This window comes from Diabrotica undecimpunctata, chromosome 3 (assembly GCF_040954645.1).
Source record: "Diabrotica undecimpunctata isolate CICGRU chromosome 3, icDiaUnde3, whole genome shotgun sequence".
Lineage (NCBI taxonomy): Eukaryota > Metazoa > Arthropoda > Insecta > Coleoptera > Chrysomelidae > Diabrotica > Diabrotica undecimpunctata.
Window position 1 is genome coordinate 34587533 of NC_092805.1, and position 23438 is coordinate 34610970.

Genomic DNA, 23438 nt, shown 5'->3' on the forward strand with positions numbered 1-23438 from the left:
ATAATCCAATATGGATATCTGTTGACGAGAAGACTGATGTTAAAGGACGGTATATTGCAAATTTGGGTATAGGAATTTTAAACGGAAGTGGGTATAGCACCGGATATTTAGCTCCCGTTAAGGAGTAGCAAAAAACGAACAATGTAACTATTTGTAGATTTGTAAATAAATTTCTGAACTTTTTTTTACCTCAACTGATACCAACTGAAAAAATTTTAATATTGTTAAATGATTTTGCGTCATATTTGATCAAAGCTAGACAGCATTTAAAAATATTTTCCAAATTTGATACACATTTCCTGTTTAGCACATGCTAAATAGAGTAGCAGAAACTGTAAGGACATAGTTTCTAATGGTCAATACCCGTCAAATAAATAATATTATTAACCCTGCGGTGCACGGGTTGGGTCTGTTGGGCCCATTCAGTTTTTCTAATATCTCTATTCGGTCAGCGAATCTAAGTACGGTCCTCGCGGTCTAGGTACCTTTCGACGGCATGGCCAGCTATAACTAATACAATTTTTAAATGAAGATGATTACTTGGCAACATCGCACTTAACGAAGCCCTTAACGATAACTTTTCAACGAAATCATATTCCACTTATCAATTTTGCAGAGGCGTACCAAAAATATTTTTAATTATTTATTTAAACACATAAGTAATTACGTAAAAATTAAATCTAGGACCGATATAATTATTAAATTATCATGTGTCTTTTAACAGGTATCTTATAGTTGTCTAACAAAATAAAATAAAATTTTATTGTTATTATAGAGTACCTAATACACTGCTTCAAAAAACAGAAAACTTTGGAAAATGCTTATTTTTTTCATTAGACTAACAATCTGAAATTTTAACATACGTTCTCGTCATTACACATCATTCTCTATTTATAGAATTGCTGTTGCTGTAAACGTTATATCTGTTTTTCTTAATTTGAAAGTTTCCTTATGTTTGTTTATATAAATATAAAAACATAGTATAAAGTTCATATAAATTAAAATGAAGTAAGCTAAACTATTATCATGTGAATACGTGTATATAGTAGTGCATTTGTTTATTTTAGTAAATTCTTGAAATATGAAATGAAGATGGCACTAACTACCAAAGAGTTAATATCTTTGTTAAAAGAAGACTCAGACTGTGAAAATGCTAACTCACTTATTGTGGTTTATTTGCCGCCGAGATTAGATTAGAAAGTTTCTGATGTAGAAAACATTGATGATAATATTATTTGTGAAGAATCAATAAAATCGGATATTGCAGGTACATATGAAATACAAGTGATTGGAAATTCTGACGATTCTGATTATGATATTCCTCTGAACCACAGATAAAACGTCCAAAGAAAGACCCAGGCAAAAATAGTAAATCCAAATTTGTCTCAAGTTGTAACAACAGATACTCCTTCATGCGCAGTAGTAATTCAACATCAGTCTGATTGATATTTAGACAATATAAAAGCCAACCATGGAGGCAAGTCATACATTGAAGTTTTTTAACTTTTTTTTTTTTTGATAAAAAAGTAATTGAGAGCATTCTATATTTTACAAATATTTATGCATCGCATAATCACCGTCACGATTTTGAAATGAGTAAAATAGATTTAAAAAAATTATTAGCATATGTATATTATCTCGTTCACACTCTGCTTCAAGTTGAAATGCATTGGTCAAAGGATGAGGGTAAAGAAGTGCACATTATAAGAGAAAGTATGAGCCGACATAGATTTATATATATAATTTATAATAGTGAAGAAACCGCTACATCAGTGTCAAACTTAGTATATGGACGTCAATCTAAATTTGCTTTACCAGATGAAACCAGATTCGACACTATTGGCCACATTACAAAAAGAGACGATAGTGCAAGAATGTAGGATGTGCAAAAGTAATACTATTTATTTATGTAAAAGGTGTAGAATGCAACTACTCCCCGAATGTTTCGAAAATTTTCACCTTAAAATTTAATTTACATTTTAAATACAATGTGGTTCTTAATTAAAAATTGTACTGTTTTCCTTGAAAATGAGAAAAAAAATCTTTTTGGTTGTAAATTAGTCTTAATTTATGCGTTTTTATTCCAATCTAATAAATTAATTGTCAAATTTCTCTTTGTATATTGAGCGGCCGTTAATGGGTTAATACTATATAAAGAATAAACTTGCCTCAAATTTACTTTACTTACCTCAAAACTATTTTAAAGTTAATAATAAAGTCTATTTAATAAATATTTTCCCAAGAAATAGAGCACACTACGCCTATGCACATATTTAATGTATAACGAATAAACTAACATATCAAATTTCTGTCATTCCCATTCTTTCTAAGAACGTAAATATATATAGACCAGCAAAATATTGATAAGTTTACCGATGTTTCAAACTATTCATTGAACTTGTCTCACTATACACTCGTGAATCGCACCAATTTATATTGTTACGGGGGCAAATTTTTATGAAACTATCTTACCTTTTTGCTTATTTAGATGGGCGAAGCATGCACAATAAAAATGACCCCGGTAAGAATTTACTGCTAACATTTTACACGGTTGCCGCTATCGTTTAGTTCAATTTGTAGATTAGTCACCTTTAATTGAAAATTGTCCGACTATATAATCTCCCAGTTACTAATGCGTATTGAAGCGATAGTGTCGATGTTATATCTGTTTTCGTTCTCTCAGACCCAACCCGTTCCTTAATGTAAGTATTTTTTTATGAAAGTACAAAACAAGTGCATTGTTTTTAGAGCTTAGCAAAACAATGTATTCTTACGAGGGAGAGGTAAAACGTTTGCAATGTCTCTACGAGGAAGTTGCAACCGGCGAGGAAGAGAATTATGAAGATTCAGATTTAGAAATGAAGATGGTAATCATAACACAGAGTCTGAATCCGATTTATCAGACACTGAACTAAACTTACAAGAATGTATTCCACAAGGTGGGTCAAACCAACACCTTTATTACAATACCAAGGATGGAATGATATGGAATAAGACATGCGGATCACGAAATGTTGGAACTAGACGAGAAAATATCATCACAAGTTTATCGTGGAGGTAGAACTTCAATTTTTGAGTTTTGGGAAAAAAATGGTACGGGCATATGGTAATGACATATTTCCGGCAACGATGGCTCTCCGCAGATTTAGATTTCTTTTGAAGTGCTTACGCCTAGATGATATTTGTACAAGGGACGAAAGGAAACAAGTCGACAATCTTGCAGCAGTTAGAGTCGTATGCGAAGATGTAGTTATATAGAAAAATATTATACCATTGGTCAATATGTCATTATCGATAAGATGCTTTTAGGCTTTAGAGGTCGCTGTAGTTTTAGAATATACCTTCCAAACAAACCGGATCGATACGGTCTGAAGGTATATTCTTTGGTGAATTCTCGCACTTTCTATACTTATCAATTAGAAATCTATGCCGGTATACAACCATCAGGTCCATATTCTATCAGTTCTGTAGCCTACGATGTGGTTAAGCGGCTTTGCAAACCAATCTCCAAATCCAACCGGAATGTCACAATGGACAATTGGTTAACATCAAATTGAAGTCGCATAAAACTTACTGACAAATCATAGTCTAACAATTGTAGGCACCCTACGGAAAAACAAAAGGCATATCCCAACCGAATTTTTATTGAACAATAAACCGCTAAAATCAACTATGTTTGGATTTACTAAAGATATGACGATATTGTCCTATATACCAAAACCAAAAAAACATGTTGTTCTTTTGTCAACCTTACACCATGATGACCAAATCGATCCGACAAGGGGTGACGAAAGTAAACCTGAAGTAATAACGTTCTATAACTCTACGAGAGGTGGTGTGGAAACAGTTGATCAACTTCGAGGTACCTATACTGTCGCAAGAACTACAAAACGTTGGCCCATGGTCATCTTTTATGGATTGGTTGATGTTGCTGCAATAAATACAGAGAACTAACAAAGTGGATCTAAAAACAAGCAAAAGAAGATGAGTTTTTTTTAAAAGAACTAGGTCTTCAGTTAGTAATGGACAATATGAAAGAAAGAGACCAATCTCCTCATTTGGCACGCGATATAAGATAGCTTGCTGCTAAACTCAGTGGTGTTGGACCAGTACAAGCACCTCCGGAATTGCAAAATAAAACGGGGCGTTGTGCTTTTTGTAGAGATAGTAAAACTCGATACTCGATGTGTCACTATTGTAAAAAATTTATTTGCTTGGAACATACCGTACCTCTTTGTCGCATATGCATTGATGAAAGTTATATACAAGCTGTTTTTTTAAACATCGGCCATATTGTAGTACGTAATTTCTTATATATTTTTAGCTTTAGTATTATAATACAAGTTCATTTTCTTTTAATGTCTTTAAGTTGTCTTTAGTAGTAGTTCTAATATATGCAGCGCAAACCTGTTGTTACAAAATTAAACAAAAAATTCTTAGTTTAATTTTTGGGCTTCTCAGACCCAACGCTCTTACATGTATCAAAGTATCATCCGTGTACCGAAGGGTTAAGATGGGGAATTGTGAAGATAATTTAATTTTACAGGTAGAACCCTTAATTATACAATATTTTAAGTTTGCTCCTTTAACTTCATATGAGGTAGAAAGAAGTTTTTCAGCATATAAACAATTATTATGAGATAGACAGCAAAGTTTTTCTCTAGAAAATTTAGAGAAACATTTAATAATATATAGTTTTAACTGTAATAATAGTATAATAAAGAATTATGATGATGATGAATGATGATAATCATCAAAGAATAAATAAATATAATGATGTAGATAATACAAATTTCAATAAATATTTTTGTGACTTTAGCATAAAATAAATGAAATACCTTCAATACAAGTATTACTGCGTTTTTTATTTATATACATTAAATGCATAAAAGCATAAAAAGCATAGTTTAGTGCATATTTCAACTGTTTTTATGTATATTTGCATACATATTTTAGGGTTTTTTAAGTGCATATTTCCCGAGCTCTAGTCATCAGCGTCCACTGTACCTACTCCACTATCGTTTATGAAATATTTTACATCTGTTTTTATTTTTTCAATTGCAGCTGCCACAAAAATAGTAAGAGATAGAATACAACAGACTAATATTGACCATACATCGCCCGATAGGATGTTTAAAGCATTTGAGCGACATTAAAATGAAGGTTACTCAATACAAAAGTTCTGCTACAACTTATGGCATTCCCAGAACAACATTGAAGCGGAACACAGATAAGTTGAAAAACATTGAAAATGTAAGAACTGCAAATGACATAGACGTTATTATCAATAGATAGAAATGGAAAAAGAAGAAGGTAAGAGCATCCTTGAAAAGACTAGTAACAAGAAAGAATAACACAAACTATACAAGTTAGAATAAAAACAGATTAGAGTAATAAGTATTTCTAATAAAAAAAATATATCTTATATGTATATGATTTTGTCTGCCTGTCTCTGAAATTAATGTTAGTTTCACTAAAACATGTTTATTCTCAGTAAAGTATCAGATAATTTTTTACCATTTATCTTTTTCATAAAACTGTAAATTGGACGAACCTAGAAAGAACTTGGAAAAGCCTAAAGTTCCGCCTCTGTCTCATTAGCAAAAGCAATTTGGAAAACGGAAAATACCGCTGAATCTCTCAGGAAAAGTTGTTTTCACTTTCCACCTTCGTTAAACTTTCCTTCCATGGGTGAACGCCCTTAATATTGTCTTTTTGGTTTGGTTTATGAGGGGTTTTCTGTCCGTTAAATGCGCTGCTTAGATTTATTAGTATCTTATACAAGATTTTATCGGAAAAGGAAATGTATTGTATAACTGGAGTCAGTAAAAAAATAGCCAATAAAATGTTGGTTTATGGAGATTTTATACGTTCTTCTTCCATTGTAATTGATTACCGAAAGAATGTTACGATGAAGCTCAACAGTTTTATTATGTGTGTATCTCAATTTTTTGACAGTTTTCCGTGGTTGGAAAAATAATTGTCTTGTTATAGCAATAAGGAAGTGCGATAAATTAGACGGGAAAAAATGTAGTCCACATTTCAGTCCGTTTATCAGGAAATAACATTTTATTTTGGAGGTTTTAGATAGACATATAAATTTCAAAAAAACTGTGTCAAAGATGTATCTGGATTAAAGACCTAAGCGGATAAAGATATAATGTGACATTTTTTGAAAAAACTATTTTTTTGCCTTTTGTAATGTAACTTTTTTCAACTAAAACCAACACTAATGTAAGTTTTAGTTTATCAAAAATCTCCAGTAACTTAATATACAAAAAAATACCAGCTAATAAAAATATTACCTACCCTAGGCGTAACAATTGTTTTAGTGGAAAAGTATACCTCTATAATTGTTAACACACTCACGATTACCATATTTATAGATAGGTGTAAGACAACTATTTTTCCTATATTATGGAAATACAGATGATGATAATGATAAATTGAAAATTTGTTGCAACGGGAAAAAATACACTTCTTAATAAGTGCTGCAGGTATACCATCAGGCCCTAAACAATATGTAGTTTTTAAACGTATGATGCCCTCAAAAACATCAGTTAGAATAAATGGCAGAATCTAAAAATCCACACTATAGTCCAATTCAAAATTAGTTAAATTATAATCTCTATCATTATATGTACCTGAAAAATAAGTGGCAAATAGAATAATTATTTCATTACCACTCTGAGCTATTACATCTCCGCACCTTTATTAGACATTACATTAGGATAAGCACTAGACCCACGTGTAGCACTAACATGCCTCCGAAAAGAGCGAGGATTACTTGAAAGATTTGCTTGAATATTCTGTGAATAGTTCTAATAACATACTGCTTGTAATGATTTTAATCTTTCCTGTAAGCTATTTTTGTCTGTATGACTAGCTCAACTAATTCTCGTGAAAACCAAACTTTAAAGTTCAATGATTTAAACCGTTTGATAGGAACAAACATATTGATGGCATCATATAAAATATGGTAAAAATTTTCTATGCAGCAATTATCTGATTCATCTAATACCTTGAGGAATTGAAGCTAAATATTCATTTAAAATTAATTAATTAATTAATTACATTTTTTAAAATCATGATAGAAGACATCATATTTAAGAAACAAATTTAAATAAATTTTAAAATTTAAACATGCATGTAACAATATAGTATAAGCTGAATGAATGTAAAGGGGTAAGATCAGCTCCAATGCGCAAATTAGATCTCATTAAAGTTCTACGATGTTTTAAACATGCGATAACTATTGCTGAATCATAATCTGACTTTAAGAGGTCTTGGTTTATCTGTTAGTCGACCAAGACAAAAAGCTTTAAAGGTGTTGTTCGTTACACCTATTTTATTGAGAATTCCTTAGACCTCATTTCTATCGTGTTCAGCCCAAATGTTAGATTTACTGATATGGTTTTTAGATACATTATATATAATAATATTTTTGGCTCTCCAGGTCCTGCCCTGTATATCACCAAAAACTGCATCGGTACCTTTGACATCTGTCAATTTTGAATGTTATCATTTGAAGCACTACTTACTGATTTGTTGCCAGTGGTATATTCTTTACTAATTCTAAGATCTTTTTTAGTTTAAATTGTTTCAAAACTTGTTTCTAAACTTTTCATCTCCACGCTTATCTTACTAATTTCCTCCTCCAATTCAATGATATTCTGGGTGCTGGCAATGTTCGCTTCACTTAAAGTATTTTCAAGTGCACAGACACGATTGTTTAGGTTTAGGGCATTCATAATCCAAGGTACACAATCCTTACACAAGTAAGGCATGATTCTGGTAACTAATAATACACATTTTAACTCCGTTGAACTAATTCCAGCACAGCTCCTGCACATCACCCTCTTGAAAAAATCACATGAGTAATCAAACACTTCACCGAAGTTCTTAAGCTCTTTAAAAATGCAGTTTACAGAACACTTAAAACATTTGGCTTTCATTTTGAGGTTAGTTTTAGATAATGTCCAATTTACCAGTAAATTTAAAAATATACACCAAAGTTTTTTTAATTCTGAAGGAATTTGCAATAATTAGGATATAATAATATAGCACAAACAATTTTTAAACAACAATTTGAGAAAAATATTAAAATTTTAGAACACCAAGTAAACAATGTATTTAACCTTTTTTCTTCAATTCATATTGTGTAGGCCAATGATATGATAGTGTCTCTAATATGAGTTTCAAGTATAACCAAACAAAAATACACGAGTTGTACCGTTTTGAAATTTATGTTCAATTTGCCAGTCACAGATAATTAATTTTTTGAGAAAAAAAGCTCAAAAAGCCTCAAAAGGCTTAGTAGCTTGTGCGAAACTAGGTTTATTGAACGTCACACTACTACACTTTGTTGAACTTTGTTGAGTTATTTGAACCTATTTGTATCAGTCTCGAAGAAATTTCCCGATCTGGTCGCAAAAGCTCAGGAACAGCTAGTGCTAGGCTCTTGGTTTGTGAAAAGATCTTAAGCATTACGCTTCCATTATCCATATTTTTTTAAAGTGTTTCTTACAATTTCCTTAGTTCTATTAAATGTTCCAAATTTCCAATATTATCTCTACTCTGGAAGATTTAGAAAAAAATTCTTAAGTTGAATTTGAAAAACTCTATTTATGCCTCTAAATTACCTAAAGATATTTTTGGTACTGAGCTTCAAATTCCAAGAAAAAATAAGGGGTAGTTTAAACGAAAGATTTATCAATAATTAAGGTATTTTGATCAAATACTCCTTCTTAGTTTTACTAAACAGTTGACAAAACTATCTCCACATTTTGAAGATATGGTCTCTGGCAGAACTGATAGGAGATTATTTAATCTGGTTTAACAGGATATGAACTTTGAAGACTGATACAAAAGTTTGAAAAATTTTGAGTTTTGTGATAAAAGTTTTTTTTTAAACATCAACAGATTACTTATCAGTTTGTCCCAAACCCTTCTTTCAGTGCGTCACTAATTTTGACGTCATATACAATTTTAAGAATGTCGAGAATTATTGCATGACATTTTAGTTAAATCTGACAGTTGCAGGATCGTAATCGGCTAAATGTGAAAAGGTTGTTTTTTTAAAATGTGGAGTAAAAACTTTATGAATTCAATTTTTTTTTAAATGTACATATTAGAGGTTTTTCTTGAAGAGTATGAAGGGTAACATGTTGGCCTAAAGTGAACAAGAAAAAATGTAAAGACGCTAGTAATTATTTCAGTAGGTTATGGCAAACTATATTTTGATACAAACCTTCACTAAACATTCTGTATACACAAGTTCTAATAATATGTTCATATTTATTGGTTAATGAAGGTCCTAGATTTTCACATACTGAAGTACTCAGTGCAACAGAATAGCTAGCATCTGTTTGAATGCCTTCATTTGCCAATCGTCTTACTGTTGGTAACGATACCCCTAACGCCTCGGCAACACGCTAAAATGTATAGTATTTAAACTACCATTAATATTTTTTAGAATAATTTAAAACTTACTTCACGAAAGGCAGAAACTGGTAATAAATGTGTCCCAGCCTCTTTTTCTAATTGAAAATAATTTAATAATTATAATATTAGTTCATTCTCGGTATATCTCGGCATATTTAAAATATTTTTATATCACTGTAAAATGTCTGAAAATACTAACCCGGAATGAAAATTGTTGACATTGTCAAAGTATTGATTGGATATCTATTTAGCGTATTATAAACTCCAACCAATTATATATCCGTAAGTAGAATTCGTTTTAATATGCAAATACCCGTGAACGATACATAATTTTTTAAGTTCTATGTATAATAATCACAGACTCACGTTTTTTTCTGTCACTTCTAGCTTAACGCATTAGAGAGAATTCGATCAACTATGACGCACTGAAAGAAGGGTTTGGGATGGACTTATATTCCTATTACTACGGCCAGTGTTGAGCGCTTAATTTCAACTATGAGGCGAGTAAAAAATAAAATTATAACTATATTGGCTCTTATTATTATGTATGCCATTTTATCTTTTTTAAATAAAATTTGCATTTCAATAAATATTTCTATAAGTTAAAACATGCTATTATTATTATTTTTGGCAAGCCAAGATTTCCAAATAATATAATTTAAAAGTAATATATTAACCCTTTCAGTACCACTTTTTTTTTTCAGCAAACGAAAAAATATTTTTTGCCTAAAATATACTTCACACAGTTCATATAACACTTTTTGGAGATTAAAAAAATATAACATGTATATATAAAATATCTATTATGGGTTCATTCATACCCAAAAGTACTTAACAAATCTTAAAACACTAGCGCATATGAAACATAAAAAAAGCAATTTCTTTTCTTTTGAAGGAATTCCAAAAGTATGCATGTCTCGTTTATACTTTAACGAAGAGTTTCTTAGGGCCATGTCAACTGCATAAGAGATTAGTAGAACAGTCTTTCGACAAAAGACTGACTTTCAGACCCATTTCCTTGATATCTTGTTTACTAAAAACATTAGAACGAATGATCAAACAGACTGGAATGGTGGTTAGATAAGAAGAAATTACTTCCAGACCTTCAATTTGGATACAAAAAAGGATGTGGTACTATAGATGCTCTTGCTACATTAGTAACGGACATTCAGGATACATATTCCAATAATACATACCTACCCACAATATGTTTAGACATAGAAGGTGCTTATAATAACGTTTGTCTGGACATCCTTATGGAAAAAATGATTAGAAATTTTCATATACCAGCTACATTAGTGAAAACCATTCTCAATTTTACACTTCCAGAAAAATTTATTTGAGATCAAATAACAATAAACTTATAGGTCCTCGATATAACAACCTAGGACTTCCACAAGGGTCAGTTTTGAGCCCTTTATTATTTAATCTATATACATCTAATTTGCACAATGTCTCCCTAGTAAATAACAGTCTTAATATAATACAATAGGCTAATGATATTCTTATATATTCATCTTCCAAAACATATGAAAAGTGCATACAAATTTTGGGAAAAATGGACGACTACTCCAATAGCTGGTTTAAAGAATATGGGTTCGAAATAGCACCAAGCAAATCTAGTATATTTATTTTCACGAGGCACAATCTTCCAAAAATAGACAAGTTAACAGTGAACAGTCGGGAATATAATTTATGTTCTTCAATTAAATACTTAGGGATGATTCTTGACCGTAAATTAACTTGGAAGTTACACATTGACTTCATGTTAAATAGATGTAATAAGGGATTAAATTTCCTTAAAGCAATTTCTAAAACTTGGTGGGGAACCGATGTAGAAACTGCGTTACTTTTTTATCGATCGTAGATAAGATCAATCAGAGATTATGGATGTGTTTTCTATGGTTCAGCAGGTAAGTATATCTTGGGGAAAATAGACGTATTTCAAAATACAATATTACGCATTTGCCTAAGTACTATGAAATCAACTCCAACCAATTCATTATATGTTGAAGCACTAGAATTTCCACTCAAATATAGAAGAGAATATCTTAGTCAAAAATTTCTGATTAATATTCGTCATAGAAACCTCTCTCTTTACTGCAGTATTTGGATCTACAAAAATTCTCCTCCACTTTATGATGCTTTAAGAAATCTCTCAAACTGCAATTACACCAACTCATACACATATGATAATTTAAACTTTGAAGAATTTTATGATTTTTTGCAAACTATTACGGTAATTAAACCAAGGTACCATGTAAATACTGCAATCAGCTACAATATTTTAAGGAATTTATTAGAAAACTGGTCAGCATCAACAGTTATTTATACAGACGCATCAAAGTCTTCTCTTGGCACTGGATGCGCTTTTTATATTCCATCAAAAAGTATAGAAAACATGTTTACTCTGGATCATAATTTTTCAATTTTTACTGCTGAAGCTATAGTAATCTATGAAGCATTAAAGTATTTTAAGAATTCCAATGACAACTCCGCAATAATTGCATCTGATTCTTTGTCAGTTCTTATAGTCATTGAGACTATATCTTTTCCTAGCAAAAGCACAAATATTTACATCCTTCTAATTAAAAAAATTATTTTTGAATTACATCAGGAACAAAAAACAGTTAGATTTTTGTGGATTAAAGCTCTCATAGGGCTTGAGCATAATGAGAATGTAGATATATTAGCTAAGAAAGCCATTGATTCTGGTGCGAAAACAGATTATAAGCTCTGCATACCAGATTTATTTGTAACAATCAAGAATACTGTAAACAATCAGTGGAAACAAAAATATTATGAATATAGTCGACACTCTAAATCGCAATATGCCCTCATACAACCCTCAATCCCGAGTGAATTTTGGTTTAAAAATTACTCTGTTCCACGTAGATACATTACATCTATTATCAGAATGAAATCAGGACACGCATGTTATCCGGCTCATCTGGCAAAACTTAAAATTGTAAATTCCAATTTATGCGAAGTTTGTCAAAAGAAGCAGATTTGAACCACAATTTCTTTGAATGTACAAAATATATACAACAAACTGACGACTTAATAAAAAATTTAATGAAACATAAAATCCTTCCACCCTATAACATGTGTAACCTTTTGTCATTAAATAACAAAAATGTATATAACTACTTAACAGAATTTATTTCGAAAAGTAACCTCAATTTGTAAGTCCAGTTTAGTATCCTTTAGGTAGTAACCTTTGTTTTATCCCATTTGTTTTAAAGCTACTATCCGTGACCCGGTCTAGTTTGTGTTTTAATTTAATGTCTTGATCGGTCCATAGACTAGAAGCGAGTAACCATGTTTGTTCCATGGATAACCAAATAACCAATAATAAATATATCGTGATAATTATTTTCTTTTCTTTCCTTTGGGAAGAACTTAAAAAAATTGTGACTGGCTGAATGGCAAATGCCTATACCAAAAAAAAAAAGAAAAAAAAAATCTAACCATCTTGTTACTACAATTCCATCACAAGAGATAATTTGTTCCGTTGATCATCTCTCGTTTTTTGAAAAACATTTTCCCGCAGTTAGAGGTGGATTAGAAAATCTATTGATCCTCGCAGTACCAGCAACAAGTATTGATTTTTAGTTGAGAATTTGAAAAAGGTTGTAGCTCGTAAAATAATTGTCATAGTACAATGCATACTTATTAGGTTCAAGTACTTTTGATAATTGCAATACGATAGCTGCATCCTGTCCATATTTCAAATAAGTTCTATTTTTGTGGTACTACGCTGATGGATTAGAAAATTGTAAATCAATCACTTTCAACGCCTAATAAATACAGATTTCATGGATTGGGTTTGTTTTTGATGTATTGCTTTGTTTCTATCTGCAGTTCTCTACATCTCTTTAGGACTGATTCAAAAACTGGTCGAACTTTCCATAGTTTGTCGTTGCTCTGTCTGGGTTCTAGATTGTCAACACAATGTAAGTGGGTGCAAAGTTTGAAAAAACGATTTAATGTCTTACTTTTCATCATTAAATAATTCAGAAATGTAGTTTTTCTTATTCGTAGTTCAGAAATCATTCTTAAAATACCAATAAATTTAATTTAAAATGTTATAAATTAATATAATTTCTATTTTAAAAACGATTTTTAAAATGTAAATCGAAACGTCACAATAAACGTATTCTAATCTTAAATTGTGGTTAATTTAAAATAGAAATGGTAAATTATACTTGTTCTTGTTCTTGTTTGAATTTAGTAAAATATTAGCGAAAGTCGCTATATTTTTTTTATTGCTCACGAAAGAAAGTGTAATTTTTATTCATATTTTATATTTTGTGTACAATTAAATGGCTTACAAGTGATTTTTATTCATTGTTTTGTTTTCCGCACGTCATAAAGAACTTACTATAAACAACTGTTTTTTCGTCGTAACCTTTCCATTATTCACGTTCCTAATAAAAGCCACTCACCAGCTAATTAATCAAAATTATGGGCCGTTCATCAGCCCAATCGTTTAGAAGTCCACTATTATAAACGACAAGCTAAATACCAAATAGATTCGAGACCTTCAGACACAATTCCGTCCAGACGAAAACAGACCTTCAAAGGTCCCTTACATTCAGTCAAACTAGCAAGTGTATTGACTTCTAAAACGCGACCTACTACTTAACTTCAGAATTTGAACACAAAATAGAAATTTTACTTATATATAGGGCTTGTATACTGCTATTTTCCGGTTGATCATGCAAAGTTGATAGGTTAATGGGATATATTTTGGGAATGTGGTAGTTAGCGGGATAATACGAGGTTACCGAGATAAATAAGAAAATAATTTGTCATCGTAAATAAATATAAAATTTCAATTTAATTTATTTTTAGTTGATGTGTCATATTTCTCTTTCATGGACTTTTTGATTAAGTATCATTTTAACAGATCTTAAGCTCACCTCTTATAACCTGTAATTTTTATTAATTGAAATTTTGAAGAGACTTTATATTTTAAATATTATATTTATATGGAATTAAGGCACAATTGATTGTAATGAAAATTACATTTTTAACTAATGTAATGGAATGCCTGATCAGATCCTACAATGGAAACTAGGAATGCAGACGGGACTTCCCATCCCGCACTTTGTCCCACGAAACAGGACAGCGATTTTTGCTGCAGGACGGGGCGCGTGACGGGACAACGATTTTTCTGCGGAAGCGGACACGGAATGGGACTGGAGCTTTGTTATCGCAAAAACTGCACCTTTATTATTATCGGAAAGATTTGGTAATTAAAGTTATACAAGTATCTGCATTATGTTTGCAATATAAACATATTTATATAAATTAAAAGGTTTTCTGATTTAAAATTTCATATTGATTAAACACAATTAATACATTTAGAATATCAGAAAATTTTAAAAAATTTTTCGACAATGCTTTTTGATTTATTGCGATGCACGCCTGGTATGCAAAAGATTTTTTGGTTTAGTTCCTCCTAATAAAACGTCACCCGACATCCCCAGATAATGATAGCTTTGAATCTAACCGTGAACGTGATAAATAAAAAGAAATTTCTTTTTCCTTATTTGCTTTTGTGTAAGTAATTTAAAATTAATACCATTAAAATACAAGAAGTAGAATAGGATTTACTAAAACCAATAGAAGGTTTCTTAAAAAACTGCAAAAAATTTACAGACTTACTAAGAAGGGTAAAGTATGATACACTTCCCAGTGTGGTCGTATACATAAATTTATTACTCGAATTATTTATAATTATTTATAAATAAAAAATTATTTTTTAGCAGCAAAAAAAAAAGATTATCAAATACTACAATAAAACACATTGGGTGTACTGTATTTATCTAGTAATCAATCCCTGCTATAAATTCGATGCTTTCGATTTATCTTGTCATGTGTGCAGATTTCGAATAGAAATCTACACACATGACGAAATCGAATTAAGCCTAGCTGAGGTAAAAAGAACGATCAAAACTCTAAAGAACAAAAAAGCAGAAGGTCCCGGCGGAATACCAAATGAATTGATAAAAAACGGATCGGAAAAGTTATTCCGTATGATACATAAAATGTTTGAGAGAGCACTGAATGGAGAAGACTTACCGGCAGAATGGACCCAAGCATATATGACATCAATATACAAGAAAGGAAATAGAAAAAACTGCGAAAACTATCGGGGAATCAGCATTATATCGTCTATAGGCAGACTGTAAGGAAAGACCATAAAGGAAAAATTAGAAATATATATACAAGATAAAATCGGAGAAGACCAGGCAGGTTTCACAGCGGGGAAAGCATGCTTAGATCACATTTACACGGTCGAACAACTAATAGAAAAAAGAATGGCCAAAAATAGATCCGTTCATCTGGCTGTTATTGATCTTAAGAAGGCATATGACTCAATACCTAGAACCAAACTATGGGAAGCAATGGAAGACATCGAAGTTCCACGAAGATTAATAAACGCGGTAAAAGCACTCTACAAGAATAACGAAGTAGCTATCAAAACGGGCAATAGAATATGCAGTCCATTTAAGACGACAAAGGGACTACTACAGGGTTGCTCCACATCCCCCACCCTGTTCAAAATATTCCTGGAAAAAACCCTGAAACCATGGAAAAGAAAGTGCTAAGGAATGGGTATACCAGTAAGGAACGAATATCTATATACGCCAAGTTTTGCCGACGACCAAATAGTGATCGCACAAGACGAGGATGACCTCAGTTTTATGATGAGAAAACTGGAGCAGGAATATACAAAGAATGGGATGGAAATAAACCTAAAGAAAACTGAATACCTAACAACGGAGAATACAGAAATAAAACAGCTGGTAATAGACGAAGGTAAACAATACAAAGGAACAGACAAGTATAAGTATTTAGGCTTCATAATATCAAACAAAGGAACAACGGAGGAAGATATAAAAAATAGACTAGGACAAACAAGAGACTGCATACGAAAATTTAACCCGGTACTATGGGATAAGAACATCAGCATGAAAACAAAGAAAAAAATATATAATACCATGACAAGAAGTATCCTCGCTTATGGGTGTGAAAATTGGACAATAAATAAGAAAACCAAAAACAAAATAAGAGCAACAGAGATGGAACTCTTAAGGAGAAGCTGCAAAGTAACAAGAAGAGATAGAATAAATAACATGGAGATTAAGAGGAGAATGGGAATGAACTCCGACATAATAGACTACATCGAACAGAAGAGGTTAACCTGGTACGGACATGTCAGAAGAGCAGACCAAAATCGATGGATAATTAGAATAACAGAGTAGAGCCCGATAGGAAGAAGAAAGAGAGGCAGACCCCGAAGATCTTTCAGAGATGAAGTGGACGAAGCAATGAGTAGAAGAAACCTACAGGAAGGGGACTGGCTAAACAGGAAAAATTGGAGAAAACGGTTGAGTGAAGGAATACAGTGAAAACTGTGGAAATCCTTGTATATATATATATATATATATATATATATATATATATATATATATATATATATATATATATATATATATATCGATTTATCGGAATGGGACTGTTTCTTGAAATAAGAAACAGAGACAAAATTCAGAGAGTTGTATAAAAAAAAAATATGAAAAAATAGCTTCAACCCTGAAGCAACAACTAAGTTGATCTTCTTCGGGGTCCTCTAGTGGTAAGGACGATCTTAAAATTTTGTCACGGTACAAGAAAAGCTTACGCCTTGACGACGAACTGGATCGATATCTAGCAAAATAACGAGAAGGCCATGGCTCGTTTGGCCAGGTATACCCTATCAATTCCAACTACGTCCATCTCAGCAAAAAGGTTTTTCTTCAGAGTCGCCTTCACCATGAGGAAACAAAGTAGCCGGCTTAGCTGTGATTCAGTGGCTACGATCCTTTGAATCCATTTGTATTAAATCCATTGAATCCTTCCACATCCTTGAATTGTAAAATTCCATTTTACACAACATATTATTTTACCCACCATCCCGACGGAAAAGCCCATGCAGGATCGGCAATTCTAGTCAGATCATATGTTAAACATTTTACAAAGTTATTCCACACCTAAAATTCAGAGCATTTCAATCAGAATAGAAACATTCCCGGGGCCATTGATTGTCGCCGCTATTTATTTACCTCCTAGACATAATATCTTAGTTGAAGAATACGACAGCATCTTTCAATCCCTTAGCTCGCACTTCCTGGTAGCAGACGATTAGAATGCCAAAAATACTCTATGGGGATATCACGACTAACTACAACGAAAGGTAGAAACCTACATTTGGTCATTACAGAAAAACAATTCATTCTTCTTATCCACGGGACAACCAACATACTGGCCAGCAGATAACAACAAAATTCCGGGTCTTCTAGATTTTGCAATATTTAAAGGTATACCTAGCATTCAAAAATAGAGATTAGTTTTGATCTAAGTTCGGACTATAGCGCCATAATAATAACATTAAGCACAAAAATGTGCCATTACATATAAAAAAAATTCTAACCTAAAAAAGGAGAGTGCGTGCAAAATGGCAAAGGTCCCGAAATCCACTCGATAAAACACAGCTAAATAGACTAGCACACCAGCTAACGTCAGCGCTAAATCAAGCTTGTAATGACACCTTCAATTTTTATATTAACATCCTCTCTGCAGATGACTTCTCTATATGAAGAGCACCTAAAAGATTCAATAAACTTTTTGGAGTTCCTCAGAGAAGTGTCCTTGGTTCCTTCCTGTACCTAATCTTTACTGCTAACATACCTAGCAGACATAGCATCTTAAAAGCTGCAAAATTACTTGCATACATTAGAGACTTGGTTTTGACAAAATGGAAAATTAAAGTATAAAATGAAAAATCAGCTCAAATCACATTTACAACAAGAAGATGCACTTGTCCACAAGTTAGTCTAAACAATGCACCATTCCTGCTAGATATGTTATGAAATATCTTGGGTTGCATTTGAACCGAAAGCTCACCTGAAAGCAACACATGAATGCCAAAAAAATTAAAAGCTCAAGCTCTGCTCAATATAAAATTAAAACAAATCAATTAGTTACTTGGCAGAAAGAAACAACTGTCATTGGAGAACGAAATACTGCTTTACAAAGATATACTAAAACCAATATGGTTTTACAGCGTAGAACTCTGGAACTATAGCGAGTCTTTAAACAACAAAAATTTTGCAGACCTTTCAATCAAAAACATTGCGTATGATAGCTAACGTATGTGAGCATGCGAACGTGGTATGTGAACAATGCAACCATCCATAATGAGCTAGAAGCACCAACCGTCAAAGATGTCATATCCACTTCACGCGCCAACAAGGCCAAAGCACCATATTCAAATTGTAAGTGAATTATATCAGCCACCAATGGAGAAACGAAGACTGACGAGGACTTGGCCAGAAGACCTGGTTACATAGGTGAAAATGCAGAACTGTCGATGGACGGTACCCAAATCAAGCCAATATTGTCATCAAATTTACTAATTACTGAATGTACTGTTTATAAGTAGATTGTAAATATGCATTTAAAAAAAAAATAAAAAAATATTGTCAAGCACTTGAAAGATAATATTCCAGCACCAAAAGATATGCGTGGTAAACACAGCAATCGCCCGAATACGATGCGTGAAGATATAATACATCAAATCGATTCGCATATAGTACATTTCCCAAAAGATCCCGAAACCGAACCCAGATCGTTGCTAAGTCTATACGCAGACGATACAGCGATAGCTTAACAACACTTAACGAACTACAAGATTAGTGTATACAGTGGAAGATAGCTGTCATTGTTGACAAAACACAGACTGTCATGTACGAAAAAAGAATAAGCGGACCAAATGGGGTTCTATCCCTATTCGATACGCAAATAGAATGGTCAAATCAAGCCAAATATCTAGACATAACGTTAACGTTGGACAAAAAGCTGACCTTCACAGAACATGTCACAGAAACGGTCCAGAAAGCTAAAATAATTAGACGTCAACTCTCATCATGAATAGGTTGGAAGAGTAAACTGAGATTTAAAACAAAGATTAGGATGGCAAACTGTATAATTTTATCAACACTAACATACGCATCGGCCGCATGGGGACACACTTGCAAATCGAACGGAAATAAAATACAAATAGTTCAGAATCATATGATCAGAGACGCTTTGTATATACATAAATACGCTCCATTAAGGTACGTATTTAGTGACTCAGAACAAAAGAAAATCCTGAGAACAATGGAAAAAAAAGCACGGGTGATTTTCAACGATCTCAGGAACCATCCTAGTAGACTATTAGGAGAGTTAACAGACTATGACGAAAACCAAAGGACAGTACATATTGGACCCAGACAGCAGCTAGCTGAACCTAGAGAAGACACAGAAGAACAGTGAAGAAATGATAGCCATGCAGTAGTCGAATAAACGCAGTAACAGAAGGCTCGAAAAAATATATCCTATCCTTATATTGTAGTTCTTTTATTTAGTTATTTTTATTTTTAATACTTATAACCTTCTGTTACAGCAGCCATGCAGCACCAATACAATACAAAAAAGTAAAGTGAATGCTGATCAACAGCACAGGCAGAAAAGCTGTTCAGCTAAAAGGCCCTTCAGGTAGGGGAAAACGGCCAAGTTCGCGGAAATTGAGCATCGAGGTCACGGACCGACAAACGTGTGCTTGATGGCCAGACCCTTCGGGTGCTCAGCCGACGAGGAGAACAAAAATTATTTTGCCAATTCGGAGGACCGAGCACATACAATCCGGGCGCTGTCCGGAACACACATTTTGGTGCACAAGTCCAAAGTCATGTAAAAATTAAAATTCAGCCAGTCGTAAGGAGAATGCTCTTCTAGCTATTCCATTGGAACACACATGTCACTTGGAACGGGGTTCTACAAAAATTGTTGTGTGTGTGTCTCAAAAGATCGTCGCACTATAGCCGCACTAAAAATGAAAACAAGTGATTTGTCACCTGTGCTAAATATGCAAAAAAATTTATAGGCTTTATCTTCAAAAATACGAGCCTGATATATACGTTATCATTCAGAACGATAAGAAGTAAAGCCTCAAGAAAATACGACTACTTTTTTAGGCACTTTATTTCAAATTATAACTACTTGTTGCAGTTTCGCAACGATATATAAACATTTATATAATATTAAGAGACTTTGTGGTAGTTTTGATTCTCCCCGTATATCAAGATTCCATGTACAAGGGTGCATCTGTGTTAAAAACTACATATTACGAGACGGGCCATCTGCAAAATGACACACATTTGAGATAAGAATAGGAAGAGTCGAGTTTTATCTCTCAAACCACACACATGTGTATGAGCGTTTGGGTAAAAGGTACCCAGAGACTTGGCATCGATCCTTTGACCGAGGAAGTCGGTTTGATGCAGAAAAGTTGCAATATGAAATTTGTGGTTTCTGGTATACGTCGATGAAGACGTCGTTGGTAATAGCGGTTGGTGCTATGATTTATGGGGTAAGCTACAGTACATCATAATTTTGTTGCTGCATGGGCTAAGTACGTTTATTTGGTGCCCAATTATTACATATTGTGTCGCGATTTTGAACTTTTGAACTTTATTGAGAACATTAAACGTTATTACCTTTACGGAGATTTGTATATTTATTAGATTATAATAATTTCACTATTATTTTTGTATGTATATCACAGGGTTGTGTAGTTTATTACCTTATATATATTAACTCATAATGTGTATTATGAGTATACGTTTGAATTGAGTTTATTAATTTGTTTTTATATGACATATATATTCATATTTTTATTTTTTTTATAATATTATTTCTCTGTATAACGTGGTATATATACCAAATTATTTTACTGCTTTCGGTCAGTAATTTTTTTTAGAATCGACAGTTTTGTTTTGTTTATGGTTCTCTTTTTGTGTGTCGTTTTTCGTATTGACTAATATTTAAGTTTGTATATATTCTTCTTTAGTTATAATAGTATATTGGGTTATGTATATTTATGTTTAATTTTACTTCTTGTTAAAATAGAGTTTTATACAGTCCCCTAACTTTCATTTCTTTTATTTTAATATACATACCCAATTCGAAAGGGGGAAACCAGCGAGTTCTAGATTGAACAAAATATCTTCTCTCCCCCTTCAGGATGACCCCAATTTTTATATTGAGGTCATCGTATGTGCAGAACGCAACACTACTCATTTGGAAAGCCACGGTCGAACATTTAGTAGACTTGCGACAGACTAGAGAAATATTGGCAGAAACCGATGGAGACGTAAAAAAGGAATCTAATAACTAAAAAACGCTACATGAGAAGAAGGCAAATTATTTTTACACAAAAATAAAAGAGAATATTACAGAAATTTCGGAGAACAAGGATGAGAAGGAGCTGTTATTATTTGATTATCAACAGAATAATGCCTCTTCTCCATGTAGCCAGTGGAGATGTTTTTTTTAATTAACTGTGGCAATACAACTTTTGTGTCTTTGCAGCCAGTTCTGGACAATCCTACCTTTTCATGTACGATGAACCCATAGCCAAGAAGGAAGCTAATAATATTGTTACCTTTTTACATTATTTTTTTAAAACTAAACCATGGCTTAGTATTTTAACACTCTTGCAAATACTAATAAATTTGCTAAAATTATACAGAGGTATTCAGAACCAGGACTTCTGTGTGACCACAGCTTCAGATTGATTTAAAAGGAGGAAAGAAAACAGGAGAGGATCATATCACCAGAAGGATGGGTTACGCTGCTAAAAAATACATGTCGCAAATTTATAGTGGTTCCAGTTTCCTAAGAAATAATGTTAAACTTCAGTGGGAATTTTAAAAAGTGCGTGTCAAACCAAAGAAAACAAAAAGTTGGTATATCTACATATCGAGTGATGGAGTACACAAAGAAAGCCGTGGAAAGCAGTATTTTAGCCAGTTCTTTCCTTAAGGACCTATTTATTCTCCAGAAACATGGCATTACTTTGACTTTACCTCTTTCGCCACTACACCTCTACTCTTTTCTGTTACCTGTTCTATCTATCTATCTAATTAGCCTTCTTCGGTCCATCTTTGGACATAGGCTTCTCAGATCCTTTTTCATTCATCTCTGTCTGTCGCTAGTCATCCACCTAGAGCCCATGTGCTTCTTGATATCATCTGCCCATCTCTTTTGGGGCCTTCCTCTGCTTCGTTTATATTCCCACGGTCTCCAGCTTATAAGAATTTTGTTCTATCGGTCTTCTTTTTGTCTTATATTGTATCCTGCAAATCTCCATTTCAATTTTGCAACTTCTTGTCTAACATCCCTCACTTTTGTTTTCTCTCTTATCCACTCGTTTCTCTTTTTATCCATTAATCTTATGTGCAACATTTATCTTTCCATTGCTCTTTGGGTTTTTATGATTTTGTCCATGTTTGCTTTTGTAAATGTCCACGTTTGGCAACCATAAGTGAGAACAGGGAGTACGCATTGATTGTATACTTTGGTCTTAAGATGCTGTGGATATCTTTTGTTTTTAAGAATGTAGCTTAGTTTGCCAAATGCCGCTCATGCCAGTCTAACTCGTCTTTTTATCTCTGCTGTTTGGTTTTCTTTGTTAAGTTTTATAATTTGACCCAGATATATATAATCCTAAACTTGTTCTATTTCATCTTGTCCGATCCTCATTGTGATGTCTTCATCTGTATTTGTTATGATTTTGGTCTTGCTGTAATTCATATTAAGGCCTATCTTTCCAGCTTCTACGTCCAGTTCTTTTATTATTTCAAATAATTCTTCTTTTTTATCGGTTATCAATGCGATGTCATCAGCGTACCTTAGATGGTTCAAGCGTTGTCCACAAATTTTTATACCTTTTTCTTCCCATTCTAATCTTTTAAAAATATCTTCCAGAGCCGCAAAAGTTTCGGTGATATTGTGTCACCCTGTCTCACGCCTCTATTTATTTGTATTGGATTTGTTCCTTCATATACTTTAATTGTTGTTTTGGCTTCCTTATATAGATATATTGGCTATTAGTT